Source organism: Leptonotus elevatus, chromosome 4 (genome assembly GCF_054856555.1).
Source record: "Leptonotus elevatus isolate MCC_2025b chromosome 4, RoL_Lele_1.0, whole genome shotgun sequence".
In the NCBI taxonomy this organism is placed as follows: Eukaryota; Metazoa; Chordata; class Actinopteri; order Syngnathiformes; family Syngnathidae; genus Leptonotus; species Leptonotus elevatus.
The window spans coordinates 20,405,572-20,432,911 of NC_141242.1; the positions used below are offsets into that span (position 1 = coordinate 20,405,572).

Genomic DNA, 27,340 nt, shown 5'->3' on the forward strand with positions numbered 1-27,340 from the left:
AGTAACCTGAGATAGGAACCAAGATGTTTCTTTCAATTGAGGTTTTGTGCATCCATATTAATGAAAACACTCACACAGAAAGACATTTGATGACAATCAGATATGCGCTGCACCGTAATATCAAAAGGATATTCCAATCTGTTGGACCTATTTTGCTTAAGACTAACAGACGAAGAAGAGACACAAGACAGGGTAAACAAAGTTTAACGGTAGATGACATCAACACTACCCAGTAGAAAACAGGTGTAAGTTACATAATATTGAACTTTTTTTTACAGTGCCATAGTTAAAACACACAGCTGTTGACCAGATATGTAAATCAGTATTTTCACATGCATCAATGCATGTTTGTAGGCCTCTGTTTTCAAATGTTGACATATGGGTTTCCATCCACCCATTTTTATTCGAGTCTTCAAGAAATGCGAAACTAAAACTGAATGGAAACGCTAGAAATTTGAAAAAGGACCCAAAATTTTGCAAGAAAGGTTTTTACACTTGGAGGGGGTGGATTTTGAAGCGTATGGAAAAAAGGAAAATGCCGAATTTTGGCTATGGAAACAGGTTTTGCAAATAAACGCTGACAAGACTGGATACACGTCGCACGTTTTGATCGGCTATTACGTCTGTTTGAATGTTTGGGGGGGACGATGAAACAGAAATACTTTTAGAGTTAAGTAAAGAGGTGAATATTAATGATATTTCAGATGGAAAACAGCAAAGAAACGCTACGGTTTATCAAGAATTACAAAAGCAAACTGATACGACGTCATCGCACGACGCAATCGCTTCCCATTCTTCTTCTTTTTTTAAATTACTGGTGGATCACATTTCTATGATGTATACCGCCACCTAAAGCTCAATATTTGCAAAAGAAGATCAGATGGAAACGGGCATAAGTCATATGTCCGTCTTGCACATTGTCAGTAAATTCGCTTAAAACAATTGAAACAATTGGATGGAAACCCCACTATAGTTTTACTCCATAATATGTGTGTATAAGGGCAAGGACAAATATGCATACATAAATGGTTTCCTGCTGCTCACCACTCCCTCAGGAGATGGGTCAAATGCGGAGAACAAATTTTGCCCCACTTAGGTGGGTGTGACAATCAGTGGTACGTTAACTTTAACTTTACATTAACATTAAGAATAAGTGCCCTATTTTCATGCCCAGCGCAAATCAAATACAACTGGGTGGAGTTGTCTTTCTTTTGGTATTTTGCTTGACTCGCGCAAAAATGCAATATGTTGTGCCCTTGGGGCATGGAACACAGTCGACTCCTGGCCAATTGAAGTGGCTCCCCTTATTGCCATTCAAATGAGGGTGGTAGAAGTGCGTTTAGTGCTTGACATTGCGGAAGAAGAAATTGACTCGCTGGGTGCCGAGAGATGAGATTTGTGGGCGCAAAGGAACTGCAAGAGCTTCCCTTGAGGAGGATGTAGTCGGCCACGCATGTAACAGGGCCAATTGGAAAACGCCTTGCACCCCTGAACGTGTACAGGGGCGTGCTATCAAAATATTTTTTAGATGATAATAGCAATAATGTATTCAATTAATTACATTGTACAATGATTCAGATGAGAGATTTCCCACGCAGTTGTCATATTTATCAATTAAATACCAAACTCATCTGCTAAGCACCAAATCTGTCTGCCTGCCCCTTGATCAAATCTACCAAAATCACGTTACACCATCTGCACCACAACTTAGACCTCCTTTTTGCGAGTCTAAAATCTAGATGGCATGATGCCCCTGGTGCGTGACAGCCGGCGTCCTCTGGAACGCCCAGCGAGGTGCAATGCATTCACAAACACGGTAGACTAAACTTACTATGCTGAGTGCACAGGGCACCTGACTACAAAAATAGGACCTTAAATGTTTGAATGGCATGCTTCTGCAAAACAAAACAAAAAAAGCAATTCATTTAAAGGGGTTATGTGCAAGTGTAACCAACTTCCACATGCTGCAAAATGAGATAGAGCACCTCTTTCCGGTCAGGTGAATTGTTTGTCATATGATGCTATACATATATAAATAAATGATATAATACATGCATTTAGTTTTTGTCCAAAGACACCAGCGATAAAGAAAACAACATTCTAGCAAGTTTGGGTTCAAACCATCATGTCAGCCCGTAGTTATCGCTGTGCAGACAGAAAGTTCACCAACCCATAACTGAGCCAGTTAGACATGAAAACAGCTTCTGGGAGCCCCTGAGACAAGACATATGACCGTTGCATAATGTCAGTGGCACCAAGTCAGGCATATCTTGCTGCTTTGAGTGTTCCCCGTTCTGCCTCTCAGGAAAGGGGCCCACTCTGTTATTGAGCTCTCTTTTTTTTTTATCACTGTGAAAAGATTCTGATCAGATGTGTAACAGTACGCACACATGCAGGTAAGATTTGGTCAAACTATACTTTTACCACTAAATCCATAAGACACAGGAATTTATAATTTTCCTTTGATGAAAGAAATCATAAATTTTCTTTACAGATGCCCTTTGGAAACCTTTTAACAAAAAACAGCAGAAATGTTATAAACGTGAGTAGCTTCAGTAGCTGCAATACTTCAGTCACGGTGATGACTACCAAACACATACAGCTCCGAGCCTCTGCAATCTTCTGTACTTGCAGGTAATTTGAACTGGTCTGATCTGAACATTACTCTTAAAAAGTGCTGTGAAATTCCTAAAAGGCATCTTGAAGAGAGGATAAGTGTGTTTGGGTTTGATAACATCGCAGCAAGGACCTGTTGAGGTGGTGTCTAGTTTGAAATGCTCAAATGATGTGGAGTGGAACGTTAAGGTTAAAAATGGACCTGTTCTTATATATTGGTCTGACCAGCGACCGCAGCATTAGGCTAGTAGAGCTTCATTTCCCATGATTTTTAGACACGGAAGCAGGAAGTAGTAGTTGCAACACACCTGCTCGCGATTAGTTGTGGATGAGAACGCAAACATGGATGTGAAAGGAGATAGAAAATAATTGAACCGTCAAATGAATTTTATTGTATGAATCTCTATGACAACTATATCGGCATACACAATTGGCTTACTGAAAAAAATGGGACACCCGAATGGAACCTGCGTATAGCGTATAAGTGGGACCAAACAGTGTGGTTGGCGAGACTCATAATCGGGATGTGTGATTGCCCTAAATTGACTATAATTCAGTTGCACACTGATGAAGTCTGTGGCTCGGGTAAACCGGTGTTAAGCACACATACACACATATGTTTTTGTGATGTCACTGGACAGTTTTACCAGCCTGACTGGGCAGATTAGGTCGGAAAAATCATTCCTAACACACCATTTACCAGAGGATAATCACTCAGAATGATTTCATTAGAGATATTTGATAATTACACCTTTGCTGACTTTGATCTAAGAAATACTCAACATCAGCCTGTTTTTTCCAGATGTGTGTACCCGGCTTGAATTCAAGCCAAAGCCTGATGTATGCATTGACTATGTTTCTGTATTTGACATTAGACATAGTGTGAGGTAAATTATGACTTTTTTCCCCTCCTCTAATTCTACTGGGTGGCACATGGACACCATGTTAATGCAATACATCACTGTAATGCAATGTGCACACCAGCAGACAGACGTTTACCACATTATCCAAACTTTGTGCAATGACTATAGGGGACACTCCTAGTTGTCACGTATACTTTTGCCAACACCTGATTTATGATGCTGCACTGTGGCATGCCTCACCTTCACAAAGGAGATTGACAGTGGTCAGTATCTCCCGTGGTTGTATATTTACCTGGCTTGCATCTGGATGACCTCTGACCACAAGGAATACATCCCCGTGGGAGAGGGAAATGTGCCTGTTAGAGGCCAACTCGTGGGCGGCAGGGCGGTTTTATACACAGACTGGCATTATCTGCAACTTTTGCTCCACTCAGGGCCACTAAATATACCCTCGGAGGCCTTCCCAGGCTCCTCCAGGCTGGGGAGAAGCGGCCACTGCTTGGGCCGCGGGCCAATGACATGGCTGCCGACCTCCACGGAAAGTATTTTTAAGGTCAATTACAGGGTATAGTCCTTTTTAAATGGCCGACTGGTGCTGAGGAGGCCTCATATTAAAGGTTTATGTGGCAAAGGACAGGGAGAAGTCTGCCATGGCTCACCCCAGTTCCTATTGTTACCGTGCACTCGCTGAGACACTGCGCTGTACATATAGATTCAAATTGAGATGCTAGCTCTGTGTCATATCTGCATAGTAAAAGGACATATTTGAAATAGCAATGGAAATTGTAACTTACAGAGCAAAATAAAATCAAAATAGATCCAATGGAATGTTAATAAGGGCAGGCTGGTCGCCTAGTTGTGATCACATCTGCCTCACAGCTCTGAGTTTTGGGGTTTGAATTTTGGTTTCAGCCTCACTGTTCTCCCCGGGCTTGCTCAAGTTTTCTTTGGGTTTGCCAGCTTCCACCCACACTCGGAAAACACGATTGGTTAATTTAAGACTCCAAATTGTCCATACAGGTGTGAATGTGAGTGTGAATGTGCCCGTTTATTGACTGGAGACCATTACAACATGAACCACACTTCCTTCCCAAAGTCAGCTTGGATGCGCTCCATCTCACTCGACCCAATTTTTTTTAATTTCATGCATAAAAAAATTTACACTTATTGGTATCTTTCAAAAATAAATTAAACTCACACTCTGATGTGTACTTGTGTGTTGGACCCTAGAAACTCTCCAAAAACTAGATACCATTGTTGGACATTTTTGTTTGTAGTCTAACCCGTGACCTCTGATATGAAATCCCCAAGTCCTTACAGACTTGCTGCTGCCACCACAATGATGATTAGGGATGTTTGATACTTTTTTTTTTCAGACCGATACCAGTACGAGTACTCGACTCTTGAGTAGTCACCAATACCAAATACCGATACCACTAGTACTCTTGATACATAACAATTGGAAAAAAAGATAGGTCATTTTAAAGAAAGAAAATCTCCTTAAAAATGCATGAAATTAATGGCAATTTTCTATTCTTCTAATTTCTAATTTCTAGATCATAAAAAAGCTACAAGAGGATTGGCCGCCATCCCGAGTACTGTCCTTATGAGGACAATCTCTCTCAATATCAACACGGTAATCATTATTTCTTAAACTCTTAAAGGTGCATTGTGCGGTTTAAAAAAAAGTAATATTAAAGCTTTTTCTACATCATGCATGCTCCACCAATGCCCAGATGAGTACGAAGAGCCCTGACTGTTTTGCTCTGACTGCACCTATCAGCTTTTATCTTCCCTTTATAGTGCAGACCCTCACACTCCACAGTTTCTTTGGGGAGGGGAGAAGTGAAGTGGTGGAGGGTGAAGTCATGCCCGTCCCCGCGGAGTAGCGCACATGTGGCGTGCACTTAAGATCGTGCACGTACTCGCACGCGCACCATAAACGAGCCTGACACAGATGGTGCAGTTACGCTTTGGGCTAAAGGTGGCAGCCGTGAGTAAAAAAGTGACAAACTGCACAAAGATCCTTCAAAGTTGCATTGCGGAGTTTGGAACGTTTTTACTCATGACTGCCTCCTCTGGCCTAAAGTGTAACTGCAGCCTCTGTGTCACGCTTGTGCATGGCGCGTGTGTTACCACGTGGGCCTGAATTTTTTTCAGTTTTCTTGGAGTCTAAATTGGAGTTTGGGATGTGTTCTTCTTGTTTGTTTTTTTTCAATTTTCATCCCAATTTGTCGTACGCAACCTAACACAACACTACATGTGCACGGGGACGAGCAAGACGTCGCACTCCACCATTCCAACCCTCCCCACCGCCAAGAAACTGTGTTCAAGCACTTCACACTTAATGGAAGATACAAACTGATAGACACAGTCACAGTTAAAAAGTCATGGCTCTTTGTACTCATTTGGGCATTGGTGGAGCACGCATGATGTAGAAAAATCTTTAACATTAAAATTTTAAACTCTGCAATGCAGCTTTATGTTGCACCTTAGCTTGTGGTTAGCACATCTGCCTGACAGTTCTGAGATTAAGAGTTTGAATCCAAGGCTTCAGCTTTCCTGTGTAATAATAATAATAGCATTTATAATATTAAATAATGATAATAAATATAATAATAAAATATATTAAATAATAAATAAACAGTTATATAAATAATTAAATAAATAAATATAATAAAGTTATAATTAATAACAGTTTACACCTACAGTCCATGAATGTGAAGTTCAATAAAGACAAAATTATCCGTTGGTGTAAATAAGTGTGACAGCTTGTCATCTATAAGTGCCTATTGGCTGACCACCAGTCCAAGGTGTATCCCGCCTCTCGCCCAAAATAGCTTGGATAGGTTCCAGGCAACGCACCCGCGATCCTAGTGAGGTTATAGAAAATGGATGACTGAGAAAATATGGATTATTATATTTCTTTGTGAGTACCAGATGTGAATACTGTAGATTGGCTCGCCAAAGTAGACTTTGTAGACTCAATATCAAGAACACAGACGAGTCGGGTCTTGGTAAGCCCGGTCTAAAGAACGTACTTCCCAAGCACGTATATCCCACTGGCGTATCAGAAGTATGCATAAGCCAAGACCACGCGGATTTCCCGGATGTCATTCTTTTTGCTATCTTAAACACAAGGATCCATTGGTTGTTGATTGGTGAAGGCTTGGCTGAGAAAATATCCCAAGATGCATTTTGTACTTCAAGGAACGAATGGCAGCGGAGGAGCATCACGTTTGTTCTTCTTCTTTCTTCTTCTTTTCTTTTCCGGCAGATTAGGCACGGCATGTGCATTGCTGCCCCACACCAGCGTCACGTTTGTAAGTACAGTATTCCTCCCCTTTTATGAGTGTAAATAATAATAAATATTTAACGTGTAAAGTACAACGTCCTTTTTTTTCACAACTTAGTTTACAACTGCAATTTACAATATTATAGATAAATATATTAATATATATTAAATATTAACTTTTTTTTACAATATAATCCTAAATTGGATAAATCCCATGTATAATTTAAAATGATACTTATTCAATATATTACTCATAATTATATAACATCTAGTCACGTGGTACACACTTACGGCAATGCGTCAGAACCAGGAAACATAACATCCGGGTATTCCGTCCGTTCTTTCTCGACGCTTATGGCTTTTTGCGTACTTGCACTTGGAACAGTACTTGGGCCGCGACTGATGACGTTTCAAGAGATCACAACAACGTAAGTACGGACAAGAATGCATACTGAGAAACGGCCTTTGTAAGAAACCAAGTGATTTAAAACCCTGTTTTTGTAACCAAAAAAACTGTGAGTGCACTAACATTACACATTTAAGAATGTACTTCTTAATCTTCTTGAATAATGCCTGTGGATGTTGTACACGTCGTACCCTTGGGACTCTCTAGCAGACACATTTTGTCACCCTTTAAAGGGATTATCATAATTCTCGTCACTAATGCGGATGCTCGCCTATTCGAACAAACATCACTCTGCATACACAACGGCCACACACGCAGACTGGCACAGTTGCTCAATATAAAACATACAGCGAGATCATTCTGGCGCTTTTCATGATTCATTCCAACATGAATCCAGCTCACCATAAATACAGGCCTGTCAAACTGTTGCTACCCCACAGAGAGGGAGGTAGATGGTACAGTAGACACCATTCACCTCTGTGTATTTGGAAGGGGCAGAAGGAAGGTTGGATTTGGTGGCTTTGGTCTTGCTGAAGAGGGAGGTGTTGATGGGACAAAAGGGGTGGGGGGTCAGCAGGCTTGAAAGGCCTATTTGTGCAGATGATGGCTGTGTTTGCTTTGCTGTGGTTCCACTGCAGTTCAATGGACGCTCTATCCGTGCGTAGCTATTTCTTCCTTAACACTGGTAAAACAGGATTATTACAAAAGAAGATGGAATGTGGAGAGGAATGGTATTTTCCTTTTATTATTTCTTTATCAGTGTTACAAAAAAAAAAAATACAATTGAAATCTACTAAGACAATCGGCGTCATTTTTTTTAACATCACTACAAATTTATCAGTCATGTCATTTGAATTGATATGTCTTATCAAGTTCAATTGCATCCATGGCAACAACCAGCCAAGGAGACATCATAATTTGCCCAAAAAACAAAATGTCATTAATAATTCAAAGTAACAAAATTATTTCAATACCTCTGCATTTCATTGACCGTACAGGAGTGGACTGTGTGGCGTGCCTGTTTTTTGCATTGGCCCCACCTACAGGCCTGAAGTGGAACTGTGTTGCCTGGCCAACATCTACAAAGAATTCCGAAAACTTTATATGTCCCCAGGGGGATATTCAATTAACTGAGTCAGGCAGACATTTTCACTGACATGTTTAGGAGAGATTAGGTCAGCCTTGACGGAGGTCTGCACTCTAATGAGTGCCATTCTAGTGTCAAAGTTGAATCGTGCAACCGCATGCAAGTGTGTAAGGTTTCGCTCAGAAGGATGCTGTCACTGAACAAATTCATTTCATTCAGTCGGACAATTTGATTTTCACAACAGGTGGTTATTTCCTTCAAATGCCTGATCATAAAATGTGCAAATCAAGAAAAGTATTTATAATTCTATTTGAGGATTAACTAAATTGATCTTTCAGTTTTTCTCGGCTTGCATAAACGTGATTTTTTTTTTTTTAATGTTTGGAGTCCAGTGTATAAATAACACTGGAACTTTGAACACTGAATGTAATTTTTTTTCTCTTTTTTTCCCCATTAATTAGTACCATGTTAGTTTAGATTGCACCCCAATTCATCAGTGTGCATCAGTGTTTCATTTACCGAACCTTAATCCCACCTTGTTTGTAATATGTTTGACATTTTTGACAGCTATCATTTTTAGATTGACTAGTGCACGATTGCAGTGACGGAGACAGGAATACCTCACATTCTGAATTTTTGTGACAAACTCTCCAAATAACACAAAACACTTGATATGAACCTTTTGTTTTTCTTCCGCCAAAACCTTGAATCCTCACTCCCTCCTCAACCTAAAACCGCCAGACTGGGTCTTCCTGGGAACATCCTCACTCCTGGTCCACATGGATGGGCGAGTACACATCGCCAGGCTGCGAAGTCTACAGTGGCTGGGGTGCCCCATGTTTGCCCAAGGAGGCAAGCATATGTTCGTGGCTGCTGGGCTCAGAAAGACACACCACGGTGTGATTGGCCCATCACTGGTCAATTTGAGTGTGAAATTCCTAGAACTCGAGAGCAGGCAACTACTGGACAAACTGTAAAGGGATTAATATGATTGGCTTAGCAGTTCAATGCAAAAACAACAGCTGTTCCTAATCACATAAAAACATTTAATATATTTGAGATCATTCAGGTTTAGCAGCCAATGAGTAGTAGTGCGCTGTCACTTTACTGTATGTACAGTAGTTGCTCTCACTAGTCCTAATTGGAAGATAAAGACGCTTTGGTGTTTGCAGTAAACGGGAAGCCTTTCATTTCATTGGTGCTTTGGGTGTGTCAGCAAATTGACCTGAAATGACCCCTGATCCATCTGTGCTTCTCACACAGCAGTCTCAACTCGCGGGTATGATTTGAAGATGAGCTTTCAGGAAAAACAGGAGACTGCACACGCATGTCAGGCTGTTCTAGTTGCTGCATACGAACCAGGCATTTGTCTTGATCTCTTCTTGAAAGACAAAGATGCACTGTGAGGTCTCGTTAAAGAGTCGGCTCAGGTCACCACACATGAATAACTGTAAGTGCGCCAACTGTCATGGCACAGAGCCAAAGCAGGTGATCCTGTTTCCATAATACAGTTCACCCCCCCCTCACCCCTTCTCCCCAAGAAGAACAACATTAGTGAACCCCCATTTATTGTGGAGGATACGCTCCACCTGCAATAGTTGAAAATTTGACCATATGAAAAGTAAAAATGTTTTTAAATGTAGGTTTTTTACTCTTCCCACACATTTTGAACACAATTATTACCAGTTCCCTATGTGCATTCATCAAACCCTTCTTTATTGAAAAATAAAATATGATGATTATTTATTTATTTTTCAAATTCAAGACATAGGTATAGGGTTTACTGTGAACAAAATGAACAAGGAGAGTAACTTTTCATCAACTGACTATCTTCACCTTGAATTCAGAAAGTGTCATGTTCTTGTATTCCCCATCTCCATGCATCTTAAGGAAGGGTTCCTTTAGTTTTGCTAGATAGCTACTTGTACTGGACTAAAATTGCTCAACTTGGCATTGCAAATCATGCAGTTAGGTCGCCGACACCCATCACTCAACTCAACTCAATATTTATAGAGCACTTTAAAACAACCGCAGCTATTTTCTTAAGACGTAGCCCAGGGGCAACAGATACAATGAAAACAACAGAGGCCCCAGAATTGAACCCTGCGGAACACCGTACTATCCGTTATACGTGTGAATTCATATTGCACATATTGGTCAAACCACTCTTCAAAATGAACACAGTAAAATTCATGCAAGAATCATATTCAGGATGCTAAATTAAACTAAATACAGCAAGAGTTTTGAGTCCATGGCGTTTGGTTTAGGTTTGAGAACCAATATTATCTTTTTATGGCTTTAAAGTCACAAAAAGTCACACAATGTACCATCACAGCAGTCCAAAGTCGACTCCTCAGGGCATCAAATTATCTGCAGCACAGATAGGCCAAGCAATGTGGCGTGATCACCTGCAGCCAATAATGGCCAAGCGGGCTGTATCTCCGCCAAACCCCCGAAACTGACTGACCAAACCCCTGGGGTTTGATCGAACCCAGGTAGAGAACCACTAGTTTAAAGTATTGCTTTTGTCACGAAATAGGAACCTATTGTATAACACTACTTTGAGTAAAAAAAAAATTAAAAAACAATAATAAGAGGTAAAACTTTCTGCTTCAAATTATTTTTGACTCCCAGTTCACTGTGAAACTTATACAAACCGAAAAACAAGAGAATTAAATATATTTAAACAGCAAAATGTTTAACCTATCCATACAATTCTAATTCAACTCTGCTTGCTTAATCAGGACAACACGGTGGAAGAGTGGTCAGCATGTTTTCCTCGCAGCCGAGAGGTTACGGGTTTGAATCTTCACTCGTTGTGTTTGCATGTTTTTGCCCCATAGATGAAACAAGCTTTGTGTAATATCGACCAAGACTGCATCAAAATCTATTTTTAAACTTTAGCTAGGTAGGTCAGTCGTGAACCATTTCTCCTTTACAATGAAGACCCAGCCAAGATTAAGTATAGCGTCGTAGGCAAGTTGTTAGCACATCTACTTCACAGTTCCAAGGTCTGGGGTTCAAGTTCAGACTTTTACTGTGTTGAGTTTGCATATTTTCCCCACGCTTGTGTAGGTTTTCTGCGGGTGCGCAGGCTTCCTCCTGCGTTCAAAATAACATGCAAGTTAAGTTATGCTGAATTGTCCAAAAGTGCGCATGTCAGCGTGACAGCTTGTTTGTTTATTGACTATTATTATATTTTATTGATTGCCTGGCAGCCATTCCTCGGTGTACCCCCCTTCCTCTCATCCAAAGTCAACTGGGATCGGCTCCAGCTCAGCCATGACCCAAACAAGAACAAATGCTATAGAAAATGCATGGAGGGTATATTTATTTTTTATTTTACACTCACTCTGTTTGGACTGAATTCCGTTGACTTTTTATGGATTTTTTTAAGTAGCGGGAAAATAATACAAATAATGAAAGCTGTCACCCTGAATACATGTTGCAGTAGTACAGTACAGTATGTGTTCAGCTCTAAACCATGAACTGCCTAAAATAAATTATGACTTGCTCTTTAAAAAGAAACTCTGCCACTCCTCCAATAGAACTGAGTTACAGTAATCTTAGCTTTGAAAACAAAAGCACAAAGATTCATTATCCCCAAAACAGAATAGTCTCACCAAGATGTTGGGTAAAAGGTTTGCTGCCAAACCTCTCCATCTGTATAAACCTACTGTGTTGTGTACAGTACAGCTTATCCAAGATCCTAGTGGCAGAGTGTGATATTACGTCCCCACCTGAATCCAAAATGACGCTTAAAGATGTAACCGAGCCTTTCATTACTGCTCTATTTTGTCTCATTACATGGCCACATTACTCTTTACTATTGTTACAGTAATGGCAATTTGTGTTTACATGGCAGACTGTAAACAAACATAGATTTAAAATGTTGGATTTGTGTTTGATCCCTGACTAAATCTCCAGATTAAATTCACACAACCCCACAGAAGACTCCCATCATGACTGTTTTTTGGATCTTGGTTGTGCAAGAGAACTACAATTGGTTTGTCAGCCCTTTTGGCTCATCCATACCATGCACATTTATGAAAGTGTGTCAAACCCCAACCCCAGAACGGGCTTTTCACAACCTACAATGAAGGCAGCCCGTAACCTTAAGTACTGCTTTGTGGAACTGTGTAAATTTGACACCATTATGCCACAGAGAGGGTCTGTGTAGGTGTTAATGTTAGAGTGGGAGAACGCCAAAGACCTGTAATCCTTCCATGCCTCATCCACTACTGCAAAATGTTTACTTTAAGTTAGAAGTCGTCTCTTGGGGATTTTGAATTGTGTTAAACTCTTACTGCAACCTTAACGAAGTGTGTATTATTAGCATGATTACTTCTACCAATATTTGAACAGTCTAAAAAAAAACATCATTGAATGCTATTTTAATGCAGGCGGAATTCTCCAGAAAAAGTACTTCAAGCAGGGACACTGGCAGTATATTGGATCGAGCGATTCACTGTGGTCGTCTTGCTTTCAAATTTGTCTGTAAGATGAAGGACTGTCCAGTCTCTGTTGTGCACTGGAGCATGACCTTAACTGCAAATGAGCTCCCACAGAGTCTTTGGGCAATCTCTACTTAGAGCAAAAAAATTGACGTTTGAGGTCCAGAGCCTGCTGTGCATTTCTCGGACTCACATCAATATGTTTTTTTTGTGTGTGTGTGTGTGTGTGTGTGTGTGTGTGTTTTTTGGTACTCTTTCAGAAGCCAGCGTGCTCTCATCTTTAACTCCCCTTTTTGGGCACCATGGCCTGGTTTAAACCCTCAGACTTGGTAGAGAATGGTCTGTGTGTGGCGTAGCTGGGGGCAGGATGAAGCAGTTGCCCAACCCCCTTATAATTATAGACAGTAAACAGCAGGAGTGTCTTTCAGGGAGAGAAAGTTCTCGTGGGTTTGAAGAAATGCAGAGGGGATGAGATGGAGGAGCAGTTGCTCAATCTGAAGATGGACAAACACCAAGGGCACCAAGTTTAACTGTGCACATGGGCGGAGTGTTCTTTTAGTTGGTATTTTCCTAGATTTTTCGCAGGTAGAATTAGGAGTAACAGGGAATTTGCACTCAACGTAGTAAACTAGATGTCATCTTCAATGTAATGACATGATGATAACAGTTTGAGCGAGAGCAAGACGGGTTTATTGACATTAGCAGACAGAAAGAGACGTCGTTGCCGTTTGGTGTGATCTTAATTGGAGAAGTCCTGACATTCCCAAGTCCATAATGCGTCTTTGCTGGCTCTGACTGTCAAACTGATCGACCATTTTGCTCCATGTGTCCCAGTGAGCGTGTCTGTGCTTTTCTTTCCGTCTGCCTGTCTGTCTGTGTCTGTCGGCCACCCCACCCGTGCTTAAGTGAATCCCCACTGCCTCGCAATCTTCACTTGATCCAAATTTAATTCTACTCCTTCTGTTTTTCTTCTTCATGCTCGTTTAATAGCCCAACCGCATACACATGCACGCCATCCATGCTTATTTTCGAGCTCTTCATTTTCGAGCTATGAGGCCGTGACACTTCTGACGCAGTTCTCTCATGTAAACTTTGAAAACAAATAGCAGTTTGTGGATTCTTGTAGGATGCCATCTTTCTGTCTTTCCATCTCCCTCCTCATCTTTCTGTCCCCTCTCTGTGTGCACGGCACAGTACTGGCTGGTGTCAGGCTGAGAGGTTTTCTTTGGCAGTCTGTTCCCCCCCTTGGCCCGGGACAGGCCGCTTGCTACTGGCTGCGAGTTGAGAAGGGAAGCGGGGAGGTTGCAGGGAGGGAGAATGGGAGGGAGAGCGGAGGGGTGGAGGCGTGGTCTCCAGCTGGTAATGAAGTCTTCTCTTTTCATCCTCAGAAGGCAGAGTGTTAGTGGACGGGCCTGGGATCCGCGCGGCTCCTCTGCTTTCTGCCGAGTGACACTGTGCTCAGCGCTGCCTGCACGTCTCAGCGCCCGTCTCCACAGCTGAGCCAGATACGAGGCAGAGGCTCCGCCAGCCATGAGGCTTTTCCTCATACGCACTTCACATCACAACTCTTGAGGTAAGCGTTCCGACCGCTCCTGCTCGCACCGCTCTCCCATACTGTCTGTCTGTGTTGATTGTTGTGGTGGGGGTTGGAGTGTCATGTGGGCTGTCCGGTCCAGGTCCCGCCCACTTTTTTTTTTTCATGGCCACGCATGTGCGTGTGTTTATGATTCCACTTGGTATGATAGAGTGCTGATGCGTCTTAACTATGTGTTTACCTGAGCATACATTTTCTATGCTAATGTAACACATAATTGATGCAAAGAAGTGCACCGTCTAGGAGTGTGTAATACCAGACATGATTGCTTTATTTTTAATCTTGTATATATGCACGTCAGAGCCACAAAGTGCTTGAATGTTTACATTAGTGCTCTAGTGGTTTGTCTTAAGGCAGTCAGATAGATGCACCTGGCGTGTGAGGCTCATCTCTATAAATAAAGTATACTGAAGACAGTCTACTGTCTGCAGCTCTGTGACACCAGGCTTTGATGTGATTTCCGTGGATGCGTCCTCCCAGCGGGCCAATTCAGATCCGGTCTGCGACAAACCCACTTTTTGTCCACTTTTTTTTCCTGGAAATCCATCCATCTGTACCCTTTCACTAGCCTCCTTCCTGCTCGTTTTGCACTGCGTGCGCTTATACCCCGAACGGCCCTCAGTGAGGTCTTGACCTTCCTATCAACACCTCCTCTATCCTCACTGACATTATTCCAGTTTCACCCTCCATGCTCGCCGGTCTGAAACAACTTATAGGGAACGAGTCTTTCCGATACCTCTCCTGGAAAAAAAGAACTCTAAGTGACTTTCCATTAGTTTCTGCCGGGCCATGAGAATTATGGTTTCCCAAATGAATAGTGTACAGGAGCCCAGCTTAATTGAAAAAACACAAGCACGGTCTGCCATGGTGGAGACGGTCCTTGTGTCACTGCTGAACTGTGTGAATGTACTTTCCAGAACTGGCAAGCAGGAGTGAAGGAGAGAGGAAAGTACAGAGCATGAGATAAAGGCAAGAGTGAAGAGAAGGAAAATACAAGTTAAAATTCATTTTTGCTATACTTCATTGAGTGTGTGGATATTTAATCCTCTGCTCTGACAGAATGTGTCAAAGTTTGACTGGATGGCAGAAAGAGATCATCATGAAATAGTTTCCTGATCATTAAGCCTCAAAGGACAACAGCATTAGCCTCAGGAAAAACTACTTGATTACAGTCCAGTAAACAGCAACTTTCTCTCTCATTCTCCTCCCAACAGGCGCTCATCATATTTAACCACCCTTAGAGCCATAAAAGGTTGTTTTAATGGCACCAACAAGGAGTTTGCAGAAGAATCATTTCGGTGTTAAAATATTGCATAAACAAGACCAGACACTTTCAATCAATCCTCAATCAATACATGCGTCATTATCGCCGTTTTCTGTTTCTGCACGTCCCCTGCCGTCTCTCGGCTCAGATTCTGTCACAGCCTCATCTGGTGATGATTGAGACCCCGTCACTGGGTTCAAACGCCACATTTGTCACACACGTTTGCCAGCATCGTCTGTTGCCAGGGCTTTCCGGGCCGTAGCGGAAAGCATCTCTTGTTGACTTCCCAGCTGGGTGGCTCAGTTGTTTGCCAGTGCGCCGTGACTCCTGACCCCGCTACCACCCCTCGCGGTCTCACTGCCTGTTAATGTAACCTTAGACTCACTTACAGCTCCACCGCCTCCATTCTTCCACCATGGTCAGTCTGCCAGACATTTTGAGATCAACACTTGCGTGATTTGGAGAAAACCCGTCGTCTGTGATTGATAGGAATAGCCACAGGGGTTCTGGGATGGGAAGGCCAATGTGTGAAGACTGCAGTCAAAAAGAGACAGACAACCCCAAGAGGCCATTCTGTTTATTATTAATCCTCCTTTCTATTTCCGTTTCATCTATACCGAAGTATCAAGTATAATACTCTAACTGTGATTTCTTTTTTCTTTTTTTGTATGTGTGTGTGCATGACTCATTGGTAGTTTGGATACAGATGCAGACACAGTCCAGACTGGTTGTTTACATTACATAACAGCATGGAGGGCATTCCTCTCTTCATTCACATGTGGAGTAATAAGGGTCAAGGCTTCTAACTTTCTAACTTTCTAACTTTCTAACTTCTCTGACCCAATATTGACTTGATTTGCTGGTTTCAGCTTCTTATTGGATGACTAAACTAAAAAACTCAAGAAAAATTGCCTCGGTGACTACACTAGCGTTACAATTTTACAGACACTTTGCACAGTGCTCTATGACCAAAGCTGCCATCCAAGAAGCAGACTGCATTCATGAAATGTACAAATATGTGTGAACTTCTGCTGGGTCATTAGAAATGATCAGATCCTTAAACTTTTGTGAAAGTATATATTCCATGGCTTTTTTTTCTTGTATTTTTTTACAGTTGGCATATATTTCTATTAGTGTTCCATACCACTTTCTTTCAGACCGATACCATTACGAGTTCCCAACTCTTTTTATAATTTGTAGTTCCTGATAGTAACATGTCCACAAGAGGGCGGCTGATACTGGTAAGTACTTGATACCTTGAAATAAAGCCTGGTATCGACCCGATACATATACCTAGTATTGGCGCTCGCCCATCCCTACTTTCTATTTTGGAAAGGTAGGAGGAATCACGATTGTTCTGACTCAAATCCAATTGTGAGTGTAGATATGCAAAGTAAAATCATCTGTTTTTAGTTACAAAAGCATCGGTCTTCCTATTCATAATTCTAATATTTTATCTTGGTCCGTCGTTGACCTGTATTTTCAATTAATCTCACAAAACTAGATTGTCACTTCTACTGATTACAGTAACGATAAAGTACATATTTGTCTTAAGTAAAAAAAAAATAATAATAATAAATAATAACAAGAAATGTATTTCCCCCAGACTTTCTACTATACATTTCTTGCTGGTGGTGACCACCTGCTTGTCCTCACCTGGAGTTGGGCCCACATGACATAGTATATTGGAAGTTGATATTTTGAAAGCTGAGCGCCGTGATCCTAGTGCTGATGTAAAACACATGACTTCAAGATGAGGAGAATCTATCAGCTTCCATCATTTCATTCCCTTTACCCAACCTCCTCCTCCTCCTCCGCTTCTTCCCTATCTGTGTCTGTGTCCACCCTTTCAAACACATTCAGCATATTTTCCATCCTACCAAATATGACTCACACACCTTCAATCTAAATGGTCTATTGAGACCTCCACACACATTCCGTCACCGGAGCAAACGGATGCGTAGGTGTACAAGTAGTATATACGCTTGTGTCTATTTGCTGACCGCTTTGCATCCTTGACAATGAATTCAATTACTGTCTGCGTGTCACACCATGCGATAATCTGGCTGTCTGTTCCAACCTGTGTGTTCATTAGATGCTTTACTCAAAGCAGAAAATTGGTCTGAATATTTGCCTTGCTCCTGTACTCCTGCTGCTGCTTGACTGCAGACCCAGCAGCTCTGATTGATTCTGACAGTGACAACAAGAACAGGCTGCTCGCAAAGACTTTAGGAGGACCTCCCCCTGTAACCGCACCGAAAAGTCAGACTAAAGCCAAATAAAACAATGGAACTCTTTACCCCCCCTCAAAACTTCCTTGGAAATGTTCAAGCCGAGTGATACAGTGTTAGTGAAGCATTACCAGCGCACACGCAGTCCCTTTTTTTAGTTTATTTAGCATTAAATTGTCTCGCTGGACCTGTGGACTAGACTAAATGGATTTGCCAAGCCACTGAAGCAGCCTCCATGTATACACTGAGTTGATCAGGCCTTTAGAGAGAGAGGGGCGAGGGGAGTCACCAGTAAATTATAGGTCAGACTTGGCGAGCCTGGGTCCTGGAGCTAAAAGAGTTTAAACGCTTGCTTTCCCTTTTTCAAGACTTCCGCATTCCTACGCTTCCCCACTCACTCCTGCCGTTTCACTCCAGATGTGGCATTGTTAGGACACATTTGTTTTGGGCCCATAGACCTGTGCACAGCCTGACGTCATGCTTTATTTAAAGGGAAAGCCTTGAGAAATGGCTGGAAAGGAGTGTGCCGAGGTCCACTTGAAAGCTTGTGTTGAGGGCTCCTGATAACTGTCATGCGGGCAGCAGCTGTCTGTGTCATAGACGTATAGTCGCATTCATTGAAGGGGTTGACAGACATGTCAAAAGGTCAGTATAGCCACCCTGCTTTATTCATCCAAATGTAATATACTTTAAGTGTCAATTGAAGGAAACTTTGCACCAAAGTGGATTTAAAAAAAATGTTTTATTTACAAATGTATTTTGGGGGGATAACTATAGGCAAATGAACATACCTGTGGCATTTAAAAAAGAAAGATTGTCTTATGAGACTTGAAATAAATGGCAGGTTTTAATGCCTTCGGTATACGATTGTACTGTATGTAGGGATTGACTAATCTGAACGGAAATGTGAGAAATTAGAAAAAAGGTCTAAAGTTCTTAAGTACGTATTTACGCTTGGAGGGGGTGAATTTTTCAGCATATCGATAAAAGAAAATGCTAATTTTGGCTATGGAAACACCAGAGGTGGGCGCGTCAATGAATTTGGAGCCAACAGTCGGGAGACCCTTCCGTCATCGTCAATCCGTCAATATTTCAAGCCAAACCATCAATCCATCATTCGTCAATTGCTCAGCAAAATGAATGTCCATCAATGTTTCCGTCATTCGAAGAGGGGATCCGTCAGTGTTCCGTCAATCGTCAGCAAAATGAGACATCCGTCATTGACGGCTTGATGGACCTTCCATCAATATTGACGGAATGCCCACCTCTGGGAAACACATTTTGCAAATAAACGATAACAAGACCCACGTCGCAGGTCACACTTGCATATTATAGTCACAAAAAATGGCAGTGCACAATTAAGTAAGGTACGTTTGGGGGAGGCAAGAAATATTTCTGGAATTAAAGAAGTAAACATTAAAGGGGAAGTCAACCGTAAACATTTATTGGCAATAATATGTTAGATGTGGCCTCACGAGTCTGATTAATATTACATTTGTGGAATATGAGTTATGAAGCAGTGTCCATCTCAGGGGGCGGCCATTTTGCCACTTGCTGTTGACTGAAGATGACATTACAGTTGTTCAGGGCTCAGGCAACCACCAATCAAGCTCACCTGTTTTCTGAAGCTGAGCTGTGATTGGTTGTTACCTGAGACATGAGCAACTGTGATGTCATTTTCAGTAGACAGCGAGTGGCAAAATGGTCGCCTTCTGATATTGACAAAAACTGCTGGATGTTGCTGCTTAACTCATATATCACTAACGCAATATTACCCAGAATACTGTAATTTTGTTTGGTGAGGCTGCATAGAACATATTATTGTCAATATTTTTGGGTGGGTTGACTTCCTCTTTAATCTTTTTGTTGACAGTCAGCCGAGTGTCTTGTGGCAGAGAGACGCACTAATATGATATCATCTCATGGTGCAGTTTCCTCTCCTCTCAATATTCACAAAATAATCACAAAAGGAAAATGGGCACAAGTCGCATGTTTGTTTTGCGCATTTTTACTAAATTTGCTTAAAAATGTCAAAATAATTGGATGGAAATGATTGTATTTGGGGGGGAGTATCAAAGTACTAGTGGTATTTGTACTTGCCGGTGTCTGCGCCTACTCAAGAGTTGAGTACTCGCATTGGTATCCGTCTGGAAAAAAAGTGGTATTGAACATCCCTAATTGTATGTATACACAATACCACTTTATAAGTAGTTAAAATTAATCTTTTCACGGTAGCAAATCAAATAAAATCAAGACCTTATTGTGGGTGGAGTGGTCTCTCTGCAATGACTGCACTTATTGTGAAACACTGAAACTGTCAGTATAGTGGATAGTCAGTAGCAGAAGACTATCAGGGTCTACTGTCAGATTCCCCATGGGAGCTCTGCCTTCAACTCTGTTTGGCCCTCAAACACACGTGTATTTGTCAGGTCCTCTCCAGCATCTTCGCTTCAAACAGCTCTCAGCTCCAACCCTGCTGAATATTTCCGGTTCAAACGGGCACGTTTGCTCCAGCTTCAGCCTGAACGCTTCCCTTTACTCAAGAAATTCATATCGGATTCTTGGCCCTTTAGTGAGCTGAGACTTGGAATGACAGCACCAGCGGATGACGGTCATATTTCCGTTCCGCATTTGTGCACTGAGAAAAGGAAACGCTCTATTGTGGATAATGCACTAATCAGACTGTCTGTGTATACAGCATATGACCTCCTTCTCACACTGTCCTCCCTAGTGAGTATAATACCCTAATGATGCATAGCATTTCAGTGACTTGTTGTGGGGTTTTTTTTAAGTTGTCTGTATAAACTGGGTCTTGATTGTTTTGAAAGTGCTGCTTGCCTCACCTTTTCGGCATGACATAGAGTTGTTCTACTTTAATCTCGGGTGTGGTGCTTTAAATGCAACACAGGTTACTACAAACACTGGAATGGCAGATGTTTGGGATGCGGAAATGTGTGGTCTCTCACTAATCTGCAGTTTGTCCAACTCGCGTCCATATTGACACACGCACGCACAGAAATGCAAACAGAGCTGTGGATCATTTAGATTAGTCTTTGCGTACAAAGTCATTAACTAAATCAAAAAAATGTTGTGGCATGTGCGTCCTTTCTCACAGACTCTTGCACACTTTGAATCTCACACAAAGGGAAAGTGCGAAAGTTGAGCCCAGGGTTAAAGGGGTCAAGCACACCTAGGTGATCTGTGCTTCCGGCCCATAATTTGTTTATGAGTATGTGTTTACACACCGTGCAGTCTTGTCAGACACTTGTATACGCCCCACACCCAGCTTCAAGCACACACAGCTGGCACAGACAAACATATACAGTCTGCTTTAGAAGGGGGGGGGGGGGGGGAGTATGAAGAACATAATGGATCTTCACACGCTCTCACCACTTTGGAAAAGCAAAGCACTCCAGAGTCCTCCATCTCAAATATGCAATGATTGGTGCACAATTGTGTGGTAATGTAAACTCAGTATTAATTCTACAAACAAGTTTACCCTGACGGAACAATTTGATGCGCGTTTGGCAAAAAATACGAGTGCGTTATGATGTTCCATCAGTTATTGCCTGAGGTTTAAATATAATTTTGCGGTCTCTTTATCTTCTTCTCCAACAGCCATCATCTTGTGTGATCTGCCAAGACCTTGACTCATCCGTTTCCATTCATGAATCCCGTTGAATATGTCTCCGTGACATTGATGAAGGTTGCTCCAAAACGATTGGAAGGCATCATCTTGTAAATGTGCAGGCTCTGTATAAATGTTAGCGCACTATAACCTCACTTTACAGAGTGTGTTTGTCAGGCTTAAACAGGTGGTTGTGCACTAGTAAAAATGGGATGTGCAGGTCAGTCGAGTGGCGGGGAGGAGTAATGACAAACTTCAGTCCAAACTGAAGTGTAAGCATTATAATTTGAGGGGCGTGTCAATGTCGCTGTCAACTTTGCTTGCTTTTTCCTTTTTGTCCTTGTTTTGTTTCCTCAATCCTTGTTTTGGAAAGTTGCACAACATAATGGATCAGGAAGGAAACCCCAAAATTGGATTATTCGTCTTAAGTTTTCCAAATGTCAGTAGACGGTAATGTTTGCCAGGCCAAAAATAAATATTTCACTGATTGCAACAGCAGGAAATCGATGTCTTTAAGAGAGAAAAAAAAAAGCCTCATTAAAACTTTGAAAATAGCTCTGGAGCAAAGTTGGATTTCACTGCTAAGTTTTGTGGACTTCTTCTAAAGAGCTGAAGTGTTATGCTCGTGCAGCTGTCAGACAGCATGGTTGTACTCTACAATGCAAGTAAAAGTGTGCGTGGGGGCGTGTTTTCACCTACATCCACATGTGTTTTTGTTTGAAGGGCTCTTGTGTTGTTTTCATGGCTATCAGTTGGTTATATCTGAGCAGTGCAAAGTTGGTGCCCACCCCTCAAGTCTCAACTGCAGCACAGTAGTGGATATCTCATTTCCGTGTTTGGATGTAGCCTGAAACTGCCATTGAGAAGAAAGGGATTTGTTATGTGAACCATGTGTGACGGCTGACGCACATAAGGTCGAATTAGTGGTGGGAGGCGGCAGTGGAGGGTTCATAAACAGTGGGGCTTCGTCTGCCAATCTGGTTCCTTTCCTATTTGATGTCAGACTTGAGATTGACAGTCGCTGAGTTTAGATGACATCAGTCCCTTCACAACAACTGAGGCATAAAATGATTACTGATGGCCTTGAGTCTCACCTTCAGCTCAAATTTGAACACTGTCTTTTTGATAAAGACTTTAAGTTGTGTTGTGAAAGTTGTTCTCCTTAGTCTCCTCAAGTATTGTATTTGCAAAATTGCACATAATAGGCAATCAATCTAAAAAAAAAAAACTGCCCAATTTGGTGTACAGTATCCTAAGCCAAGGAGAAAGTGTGCCAAGGAGAAATAAACCAGAAAAATACTTAGAAGTATAAAAAGAAATGCCATAAATAAACCATCACCTTCAAACAATAGAACACTGAAGAGTTCTTCATGAAATATGCGTATTTCAGAGGATGGCAGAACTCATGTAGTTTGGTGGTCCGATTCTGTCAGCTGTTGCCTCAAGCGCAACAGCATTATCATCAGGGCGGTGACGTGGGAATCCTACGACGACCGTATTTTGTCTTGTCAAGTATGTGGAGAACACCTGTCATTTTAGTCCTAGTTATTTTAGTCCTAATTCATTTTACACACGTGCTGCTGTGAAGCTGCTAATGTTGAAGATGCAGAAAATGTGCTTTTAAATAGATTTATAGCACATCGTGTAAGTAAAGTGGACAGCCTTTTTGGCAGAACATTCGGCATCCCCCCAAGCTCCTGAAAATAAAATTACACGAGAATAGCTTTAAAGTTTAGGAAGACGTTTTTAATGGTAGCCTAACCCTGGGGCAGTGACGCAATACTTGCATCAAAGAGCCATGGGTGGCGGTCATGAAACTTAGAGTAGAACCTCTAAATTCGACAACTTGTTCAGTGGTAGACAATTTATTCCATTGAGATTGATTGCAATTGAAATAATTTCTTGCTAACTACACAGAAAATGTTTTCAACAACATTTTTGCATAGCAATTCCCTAACCAACTAACCAAGACTAAAATATTATAGAATTACTCACTGGAGCAAACACAAAGCAGGTAGATGGAGGCTTGCAAAAGGCACCTAGCTTCATGCATCACTTTTTATTCAACATTCTTAACGATTCTATTGATACTATTCTTTACTATTAAAATCGTAAGTTACATTTTTTTGTACTTAGCAATAGTGTGTGCCACTTACTTCCATTGCAATAACTGAAATTTCCGGTTCTATGGTTATTGTCTTACCTTTTCTCTTACCGTCACTACTACCCTTCCATTTCAGGTTAGGGCTGTGTGATTTAGGCAAAATGTAATATCCCGATATTGAGCATTTTATATCCTGACACCTGATATAGTATTTTGGCAATTTGGCAAAATGGTAATTTTCTCTTGTATTTTCTCGGTGAATAATACTAAACAGAGTAAATCTTTTCTCAGATTTCAAGGAATATACATAGTTGTTATGCACATTGTAAACTAGTGTAATGTGCAATGTTGTTTATAGCCATGAATTTCTAGCAGTGCCTTAAAGAAGTACAGTATAAGTGAATGATGCAGCGTTGCTGAATTAACATTCATTAATTTTTCATACAATGTTAGTGTAACATACGGCCCAAGGTGAAAGGCCTCTGAAAGTCACTTGTCACACAAAAAGAGACCATTTATTGAATTTAGCTGACCAGCTTGAGAGTAACAGTTGCTGTGTCAAAATTCCAAACATGACCAATCAACTCACGCTTAACAGTTAGATTAGTCTAACAGCTGGATTGAGCATGAATCTATTAGTCATGTCTCGACAGTGAGTCACAAGGACAAAAAAAGCGACTGTTGTTGTGTTACCATCTTGGATGCTACGTGCATGTCGTAACTAGCTCAATGAGCTAACCCAATACCCCACAAATCAAAATTACGATATAAACATACATACGGTAGATGTTTTTATACATGTTTTTTTTCATATTTTTATATATAGTAAATCACACAGTTCTATTCCATGTATTGTTATAAGATAAATCCTCTTTAGACGTGGAGATGAGAGGTCTTTCCTGTTGCATTTGTTAGACGGCAAACCTCTGGCCTCTGGATTCCTTATAATAGAGAAGCTAATATTCAAATCATCCCCTGGATCATAAACGGCCTTTACTCGTTGCTGGATTTTATTTGAGAAGCTTAAAGTCATCCAAGAAGCTTAGCTGTCTTGTAGACGGAGGTGTGCACCTGGTAGGTGGATGAGGGAATCCCCCAGGCTGTCTGTAACATTATCTTCAATCTTTCGTCTTTTGAACGTCTCTTATTCTGTCATCTTCCTACTTCTCTTATCTGTAGATATAAATACAGTACATAGCCTTAGTTTCTGATGGCCCAAGAGGCAAACTACCAATCTTATTGGCTGAGTTGCTACGTGTTCCACACCCCCCGTTAAAATGAAAGAGCAGTGAGGGAGACACAGGGTGGGCAGGGCAGACGTATTTCTCAGGTTTCTCTACAACTGAAGCAACCACCGAGTCTAAGCCAGAGAGGCCTGAGGGCTTTTCATCTTTCCAGGGACCTTTTGTTGATGAAATATTGTGATTGGCCTAAATATGTTATTTCACTAGTGTTGCTGACATTTCATTTTTAGCATTTAACTTGATATTGAAATGAATAAAACATGAGAGAGTGTGAGCCAGGATGCATCTAGTAAACAGAATTTGGACAGCCGCTACTTTGGTGCGGCATAAGTTTCAGGTGCAATAACGTACACGGGCTATTTATGTGTGATTGAAAAATACTGTCGCTTAAATGTGGTCACTTTTTTCTCTCTCATCAGCTCCTAAAGAGTGAAAAAAAAGAATGCTCACGAAGAGGCCTTTTGAAGTCTTTTCTCGTGCTTTACCACTGGCTTCTGTGATTGGAGGTCATGGTCTAATTTGGTTTGTCTGTGTAGACATTATTAATGTCCAAATTAGAATAAAAGTCCATTTGAATGACTTTTTGGTGCTTTATAGTCTACTTTTTCAGGAAATGTGCTCATGTCCCTTACTTACAACAGTATTTCCAACCTTTGAGAGAAGGCACCCACTTTACATAAGAAAAGAAAAAAGAAAAAGAAAGAATATGTCAAATAGTATGAATATTGAAATAATAATCAGTTCTTCACTGTTTAGCCACAAAATGACCCACTTAGGGTTAAATCTGGGCATTTATAACACACAACTGATATGCTGTACTTCTAGAGAGAGCTCAGTATTGTTTATTCGGTAATCTTACCGATTCAACATGTCATCATCATTGCTCAGTTATGACTTATTCTGTTGTATGAGTGGTAGCAGGTGCATAGCTTACACAGGTTTTGTGTATTAGTTTTTCTACCTGCCACTAGTATCTACATTCCTTGCATAGATTGATAAAGAAAATAGCTATTTGTAATAAATGTGTTTTAACAAAATAAGTGAACTTGACCAGACCAATTGAAATAGGATCATAGTTGCTATTGCCTGTGCAGTTACTTCAAAAGGCACCAAAATGAAAACGACCCGACTCTCTCTTCTTCTTTTTTTATGTTCACACTTTGCCCCTCCTTTGTTTTGAGGACATCATTAAGACATCACACATTTTCACAGTCTTTCATCAAGAATAGACCTGCAGGGTTCAAACACACAGCTGTCAAAGAACATCCAAATTTTAGTCATTATTCTATGATTTATCACTGCTGTATTCCGAGGGCTTTCAGACAGCAATATGTAACAGTCTCGTCGGGCTTAAAAGAAATAGAATAAGGTGACTGCCATTGGCAAGGCAATGCAGATTACCTTCTATTGTGGACTTTGATAGAAATGATATCTTTATAACTCTCTTGTAGGCTGATGTAAAATGTTCCATTGGGTGCAATAATTTAGTTTGTTTCAAAATGTTTCAGTATTCCGCTGCAATAATAATCACTTCGCTCAGTCTGTATTTCTTTTTCGGGCTGTTGTGTAACACACTACTGTCATGCTTTGTCACACTCTCACTCAATTGTTCCATGGAGACTGCAGGTGTCACAAATGAGGAGGGAAGAATCAATTTGAATGTAGTGCTTAAGCTAGGTAAGGTCCTCCAGTTGTGTAACAAAGCATAACAGCACTATGATTTTTCTTGGGAGCAAAACATTTATTCAAACTACTAGTAGGGATCAATCTTGAGGGGAAATGTTTGTTTACCTTGTATAAGGACTGCAGGCTATTCCACTTATACCAGAGATAACCCAGGTTGTAGTCTGCCTCTTTCACATTCGCATAGCTGAGTGATAGTGACTCTTATTCACAATAGGCAATCTATTGATATCCACCTGAATGGATATCTTCTATAAGTTTTGTAGAAATATGTTTTGTTGTTGAACTAACCACACCAACGGTCATCAAAACATTACTTCTTATCTGGTGCTTTCTTACTTGGCGGAGGTAATAAAAAACAAAATAATTACAAATGGATGGAGACATATATCGGGATGTAACAGGAGCTGCGTCCTCTTTTCAACTTGGCCTTGTGTCAGTGAGAATAGGCCCAGTAAAACCAAAGGACGATATCCCCTGCTCTCATTTCAAAAGTTCTGGGTGGAAATGAGGTGAGGGAATTTTAGCATCATAGCAGTATGTCAAAGAAATGGGGATGTGAGGACTACATTGTGTATTGAGGTATAGGCGTATTAAGCAGATGTGTTTTCTCACAGCTTGTGTTTTTTTTCCACATTTTTCCCTCTCTTTATCTCAGACTCACCCATTTCTTGTTGTTCAGACGGAAGTGAGCGGCCCCCACAAGCAGAGGAAGAAGTTTGGTCTTTAAAATGATGTCAGTGTTTGGAAAAGATGACTGTTGGTGGTAGAGGCTGAGATTAGTCTAGCGGAGTAGATGAGAAGAGAGCATGCGGGGGAGTTAAAACGTGATCCCCCACAGAGATGCTGAACTCGACTTGAGAGAGTGAAG

The 27,340-nt window shown here is 41.2% G+C and overlaps 1 protein-coding gene across 1 annotated transcript in view; it reads left to right on the plus strand.

Annotated features, from left to right (window-relative positions):
- The window catches only part of znf469 (zinc finger protein 469), a 67,645-nt gene that overhangs the window by 9,084 nt on the left and 31,221 nt on the right, over positions 1-27,340 (plus strand). The window contains exon 2 of the mRNA XM_086074544.1: positions 14,110-14,294. The gene's annotated coding sequence lies outside the window, so the exon portion shown is untranslated. The remainder of the gene's footprint in view (positions 1-14,109; positions 14,295-27,340) is intronic.